We start from the raw sequence: 7814 nt of genomic DNA, 5'->3' as shown, positions 1-7814 counted from the left end.
TGGTAAATACATTATTAAATGTCAATAGTTTAGAAAACACGATTTAATTTCACACTTGACATTTTTGAACCGTCACATCGGAATTTGAGATGTTTTTGTAACAAATTTGCACTCATGTTAAAGCTTTCAAATTACATAGGCAACACTGGATATTTTTGAAACAAATTTACACTCATGTAAAACATTCAAATTGTATTGGGAATTGGAGATGCAGGGTATCTATCCCCGTACCTCTCGCATGCTAAGCAAGCGCTCTACCATTTGATCTACATCCCCATAATGCAAGTTGCTTCATTAAATATCTATAATTTAGAAAAGAATAAGTATTTAAAAATAAGAGTATGATACGATTGATTCGACACTCAACTTTGAAAATTAAAATAGTATAGGATTTTATTAAGAACTTGACATTTTCATCTCAAATTTGAAGGGTGTAATGTTTGCAGACTAAATAGGAATTGAAGATGCGTGGTATCAATCCCCGTACCTCTCGCATGCAAAGCGAGCTCTCTACCATATGAGCTACATCCCCATAAAGAAAAATGGTTTTTTAAATATCCCTAATCTATAAAGCAAAAAGCATTTAAAAATTTAAAAAATTATACAATTTGATTAAACACTCGACATTTTTGAAACAAATTTGCACTAGTTTAAAGCTTGCAAATAATATAAACAATTGGAAATGCATGGAACTCCCCGTAACTCTCACATGCTAAGCGAGAGCTCTACCATTTGAGCTACATGCCCGTAGTGGTAAATACATTATTAAATGTCTATAGTTTAGAAAACACAATTTGATTTCACACTCGACATTTTTGAACCGTCACATCGGAATTTGAGATGTTTTTGTAACAAATTTGCACTCATGTTAAAGCTTTCAAATTACATAGGCAACACTGGATATTTTTGAAACAAATTTACACAAATTTAAAGCATTCAAATTGTATAGGGAATTGGAGATGCAAGGTATCAATCCCCGTACCTCTTGCATGCTAAGCAAGCGCTCTACCATTTGAGCTACATCCCCATAATGCAAATTGCTTCATTAAATATCTATAATTTAGAAAAGAATAGGTATTTAAAAATACGAGTATGATACGATTGATTCGACACTCAACTTTGAAAATTAAAATAGTATAGGATATTATTAAGAACTTGACATTTTCATCTCAAATTTGAAGGGTGTAATGTTTGCAGACTAAATAGGAATTGGAGATGCGTTGTATCAATCCCCGTACCTCTCGCATGCAAAGCGAGCGCTCTACCATATGAGCTACATCCCCATAATGAAAAATGGTTTTTTAAATATCCTTAATCTATAAAGCAAAAAGCATTTCAAAATTTAAAAAATTATAGAATTTGATTATACACTCGGCATTTTCGAAACAAATTTGCACTAGTGTAAAACTTGCAAATAACATAGACAATTGGAAATGCAAGGAAGTCCCTGTAATTCTCACATGCTAAGCGAGCGCTCTATCGTTTGAGCTACATCCCCGTAATGGTAAATACTTTATTAAATATCTATAGTTTAGAAAACAAAAAAGCATTTATCATTCAAGAATTTCACACTCAATGTTTTCAAACCGTGTATAAATCGTGCAGGTTATATTGAATTTGATTCAACGCTCAACATTTTAGTAACAAATTTGCACTCATGTTAAGCTTTTAAATTACATTTTAGACAATTGGAAAAGCGGGGTACCTATCCCCGTACCTCTCACATGCTAAGCGAGCGCTCTACCATCTGAGCTACATCCCCATAATTTAAATTGTTTCATTAAATATCTATAATTCAGAAAACTAAAAGCATTTAAAAATAATAATATTTTACGATTTGATTCGACACTCGACTTTGAAGATTAAAGTAGTATAGGATTTTATTCAGAACTCGACATTCCGTAACAAATTTGCAACGTACATAGGAGTTGGAGATGCGGTTATCGATACCCGTACCTCTCGCATGCGAAGCGAGCACTCTACCATATGAGCTACATCTGCATAATTAATAATGTTTTTTTTTTTTAAATATCTCTAATCAAGAAAGAAAAAATATTTGAAAATTATAATATTATACAATTTGATTAAACACTCGACATTTTCGAAACAAATTTGCACTAGTGTAAAGCTTGTAAATAATATAAACAATTGGAAATGCATGGAAGTCCCAGTAACTCTCACATGCTAAGCGAGAGCACTACCATCTGAGCTACATGCCCGTAGTGGTAAATACATTATTAAATGTCAATAGTTTAGAAAACACGATTTGATTTCACACTTGACATTTTTGAACCGTCACATCGGAATTTGAGATGTTTTTGTAACAAATTTGCACTCATGTTAAAGCTTTCAAATTACATAGGCAACACTGGATATTTTTGAAACAAATTTACACTCATGTAAAACATTCAAATTGTATAGGGAATTGGAGATGCAGGGTATCTATCCCCATACCTCTCGCATGCTAAGCAAGCGCTCTACCATTTGATCTACATCCCCATAATGCAAGTTGCTTCATTAAATATCAATAATTTAGAAAAGAATAAGTATTTAAAAATAAGAGTATGATACGATTGATTCGACACTCAACTTTGAAAATTAAAATAGTATAGGATTTTATTAAGAACTTGACATTTTCATCTCAAATTTGAAGGGTGTAATGTTTGCAGACTAAATAGGAATTGAAGATGCGTGGTATCAATCCCCGTACCTCTCGCATGCAAAGCGAGCTCTCTACCATATGAGCTACATCCCCATAATGAAAAATGGTTTTTTAAGTATCCCTAATCTATAAAGCAAAAAGCATTTCAAAATTTAAAAAATTATACAATTTGATTATACACTCGGCATTTTTGAAACAAATTTGCACTAGTGTAAAACTTGCAAATAACATAGACAATTGGAAATGCAAGGAAGTCCCCGTAATTCTCACATGCTAAGCGAGCGCTCTATCATTTGAGCTACATCCCCGTAATGGTAAATACTTTATTAAATATCTATAGTTTAGAAAACAAAAAAGCATTTCTCATTCAAGAATTTCACACTCAATGTTTTCAAACCGTGTATAAATATTGCAGGTTATATTGAATTTGATTCAACGCTCAACATTTTAGTAACAAATTTGCACTCATGTTAAGCTTTCAAATTACATTTTAGACAATTGGAAAAGCGGGGTACCTATCCCCGTACCTCTCACATGCTAAGCGAGCGCTCTACCATCTGAGCTACATCCCCATAATTTAAATTGTTTCGTTAAATATCTATAATTCAGAAAACTAAAAGCATTAAAAAATAATAATATTTTACGATTTGATTCGACACTCGACTTTGAAAATTAAAGTAGTATAGGATTTTATTCAGAACTCGACATTCCGTAACAAATTTGCAACGTACATAGGAGTTGGAGATACGGTTATCGATACCCATACCTCTCGCATGCGAAGCGAGCACTCTACCATATGAGCTACATCCGCATAATTAATAATGTTTTTTTTTTAAATATCTCTAATCTAGAAAGAAAAAATATTTGAAAATTCTAATATTATACAATTTGATTAAACACTCGACATTTTCGAAACAAATTTGCACTAGTCTAAAGCTTGTAAATAATATAAACAATTGGAAATGCATGGAAGTCCCAGTAACTCTCACATGCTAAGCGAGAGCACTACCATCTGAGCTACATGCCCGTAGTGGTAAATACATTATTAAATGTCTACAGTTTAGAAAACACGATTTGATTTCACACTTGACATTTTTGAACCGTCATATCGGAATTTGAGATGTTTTGTAACAAATTTGCACTCATGTTAAAGCTTTCAAATTACATAGGCAACACTAGATATTTTTGAAATAAATTTGCACTCATGTAAAGTTTTCAAATTATATAAGCAATTGGAGATGCGGGGTATCGATCCCCAAACCTCTTGCATGCTAAGCGAGCACTCTAACATTTGAGCTACATCCCCATAATGCAAATTGCTTCATTAAATATCTATAATTTAGAAAAGAATAAGTATTTAAAAATAAGAGTATGATACGATTGATTCGACACTCAACTTTGAAAATTAAAATAGTATAGGATTTTATTAAGAACTTGACATTTTCATCTCAAATTTGAAGGGTGTAATGTTTGCAGACTAAATAGGAATTGGAGATGCGTGGTATCAATCCTCGTACCTCTTGCATGCAAAGCGAGCGCTCTACCATATGAGCTACATCCCCATAATGAAAAATGGTTTTTTAAATATCCCTAATCTATAAACCAAAAAGCATTTCAAAATTTAAAAAATAATACAATTTGATTATACACTCCGCATTTTTGAAACAAATTTGCACTAGTGTAAAACTTGCAAACAACATAGACAATTGGAAATGCAAGGAAGTCCCCGTAATTCTCACATGCTAAGCGAGCGCTCTACCATCTGAGCTACATCCCCGTAATGGTAAATACTTTATTAAATATCTATAGTTTAGAAAATAAAAAGCATTTATCATTCAAGAATTTCACACTCAACATTTTCAAACCGTGTATAAATCTTGCAGGTTACATTGAATTTGATTCAACGCTCAACAGTTTCGTAACAAATTTGCACTCATGTTAAGCTTTCAAATTACATTTTAGACAATTGGAAAAGCGGGGTACCGATCCCCGTACCTCTCACATGCTAAGCGAGCGCTCTACCATCTGAGCTACATCCCCATAATTTAAATTGTTTCATTAAATATCTATAATACAGAAACCTAAAAGCATTTAAAAATAATAATATTTTACGATTTGATTCGACACTCAATTTTGAAAATTAAAATAGTATAGGATTTTATTCAGAACTCGACATTCCGCAAATTTGCAACGTACATAGGAGTTGGAGATGCGGGTTATCGATACCCATACCTCTCGCATGCGAAGCGAGCGCTCTACCATATGAGCTACATCCCCATAATGAAAAATGGTTTTTTAAATATCCCTAATCTATAAAGCAAAAAGCATTTCAAAATTTAAAAAATTATACAATTTGATTATACACTCGGCATTTTTGAAACAAATTTGCACTAGTGTAAAACTTGCAAATAATATAAACAATGGGAAATGCATGGAAGTCCCCGTAACTCTCACATGCTAAGCGAGAGCTCTACGATCTGAGCTACATGCCCGTAGTGGTAAATACATTATTAAATGTCTATAGTTTAGAAAACACGATTTGATTTCACACTCGTCATTTTTGAACCGTGTATAAAGCTTGCAGGTAACATCGGAATTTGAGATGTTTTTGTAACAAATTTGCACTCATGTTAAAGCTTTCAAATTACATAGGCAACACTGGATATTTTTGAAACAAATTTCCACTCATGTAATGTTTTCAAATTATAAAGGCAATTGGAGATGCGGGGTATCGATCCCCATACCTCTCGCATGCTAAGCGAGCGCTCTACCATCTAGGCTACATCCCCATAATTTAAATTGAATCATTAAATATCAATAATTCAGAAAAGTAAAAGCATTTAAAAATAATAATATTTTATGATTTGATTCGGCACTTAACTTTGAAAATTAAAATAGTATAGGATTTTATTCAGAATTCGACATTCCGTAACAAATTTGCAAAGTACATAGGTGTTGGAGATGCGGGTTATCGATACCCGTACCTCTCGGAAAAAAGCTTGCAGGTCACATCGGAATTTGAGATGTTTTTGTAACAAATTTGCACTCATGTTAAAGCTTTCAAAATACATAGGCAACACTGGATATTTTTGAAACAAATTTGCACTCATATAAAGCTTTCAAATTATATAGGCAATTGGAGATGCAGGGTATTGAGCCTCGTACTTCTCGCATGCGAAGCGAGTGCTCTACCATATGAGTTACATCCCCATAATTAATAATGTTTTTTTTTAAAATATCTCTAATCTAGAAAGCAAAAAGCATTTGAAAATTAAAATATTATACAATTTGATTAAACACTCGACATTTTTGAAGCAAATTGGCAATAGTTTAAAGCTTGCAAATAATATAAACAATTGGAAATGCATGGAAGTCCCCGTAACTCTCACATGCTAAGCGAGAGCTCTACCATCTGAGCTACATGCCCGTAGTAGTAAATACATTATTAAATGTCTATAGTTTAGAAAACACGATTTGATTTCACACTCGACATTTTTGAACCGTCACATCGGAATTTGAGATGTTTTTGTAACAAATTTGCACTCATGTTAAAGCTTTCAAATTACATAGGCAACACTGGATATTTTTGAAACAAATTTACACTCATGTAAAACATTCAAATTGTATAGGGAATTGGAGATGCGAGGTATCTATCCCCGTACCTCTCGCATGCTAAGCAAGCGCTCTACCATTTGATCTACATCCCCATAATGCAAATTGCTTCATTAAATATCTATAATTTAGAAAAGAATAAGTATTTAAAAATAAGAGTATGATACGATTGATTCGACACTCAACTTTGAAAATTAAAATAGTATAGGATTTTATTAAGAACTTGACATTTTCATCTCAAATTTGAAGGGTGTAATGTTTGCAGACTAAATAGGAATTGGAGATGCGTGGTATCAATCCCCGTACCTCTCGCATGCCAAAGCGAGCGCTCTACCATATGAGCTACATCCCCATAATGAAAAATGGTTTTTTAAGTATCCCTAATCTATAAAGCAAAAAGCATTTCAAAATTTAAAAAATTATACAATTTGATTATACACTCGGCATTTTTGAAACAAATTTGCACTAGTGTAAAACTTGCAAATAACATAGACAATTGGAAATGCAAGGAAGTCCCCGTAATTCACACATGCTAAGCGAGCGCTCTACCATTTGAGCTACATCCCCGTAATGGTAAATACTTTATTAAATATCTATAGTTTAGAAAACAAAAAAGCATTTATCATTCAAGAATTTCACACTCAATGTTTTCAAAGCGTGTATAAATCATGCAGGTTATATTGAATTTGATTCAACGCTCAACATTTTAGTAACAAATTTGCAATCATGTTAAGCTTTCAAATTACATTTTAGACAATTGGAAAAGCGGGGTACCTATCCCCGTACCTCTCACATGCTAAGCGAGCGCTCTACCATCTGAGCTACATCCCCATAATTTAAATTGTTTCATTAAATATCTATAATTCAGAAAACTAAAAGCATTTAAAAATAATAATATTTTACGATTTGATTCGACACTCGACTTTGAAAATTAAAATAGTATAGGTTTTTATTCAGAACTCGACATTCCGTAACAAATTTGCAACGTACATAGGAGTTGGAGATGCGGGTTATCGATACCCGTACCTCTCGCATGCGACGCGAGCACTCTACCATATGAGCTACATCCGCATAATTAATAATGTTTTTTTTTTAATATGTCTAATCTAGAAAGAAAAAAACATTTGAAAATTAAAATATTATACAATTTGATTAAACACAAGGAATTTTCGAAACAAATTTGCACTAGTGTAAAGTTTGTAAATAATATAAACAATTGGAAATGCATGGAAGTCCTAGTAACTCTCACATGCTAAGCGAGAGCACTACCATCTGAGCTACATGCCCGTAGTGGTAAATACATTATTAAATGTCTATAGTTTAGAAAACACTATTTGATTTCACACTCGACATTTTTGAACCGTGTATAAAGCGTGCATGTAACATCGGAATTTGAGATGTTTTGGTAACAAATTTGCACTCATGTTAAAGCTTTGAGATGTTTTTGTAACAAATTTGCACTCATGGTAAAGCTTTGAAATTACATAGGCAACACTGGATACTTTTGAAACAAATTTGCACTCATGTAAAGCTTTCAAAT

General features: G+C 32.7%; 1 non-coding gene across 1 annotated transcript; it reads right to left on the bottom strand.

Moving 5' to 3' along the window:
* Positions 1–5378: 5378 nt before the first annotated feature.
* Positions 5379–5451, bottom strand: TRNAA-AGC. The gene has a single exon. It is a non-coding gene; the product is annotated as a tRNA-Ala (tRNA).
* Positions 5452–7814: the final 2363 nt, after the last annotated feature.

The sequence above is a fragment of the Ipomoea nil genome, unplaced genomic scaffold, assembly GCF_001879475.1.
Source record: "Ipomoea nil cultivar Tokyo-kokei standard unplaced genomic scaffold, Asagao_1.1 scaffold1317, whole genome shotgun sequence".
NCBI lineage: Eukaryota > Viridiplantae > Streptophyta > Magnoliopsida > Solanales > Convolvulaceae > Ipomoea > Ipomoea nil.
The sequence above is the reverse complement of the archived record's forward strand: the minus strand, read 5'-3'. Positions and strand labels throughout refer to the sequence as shown.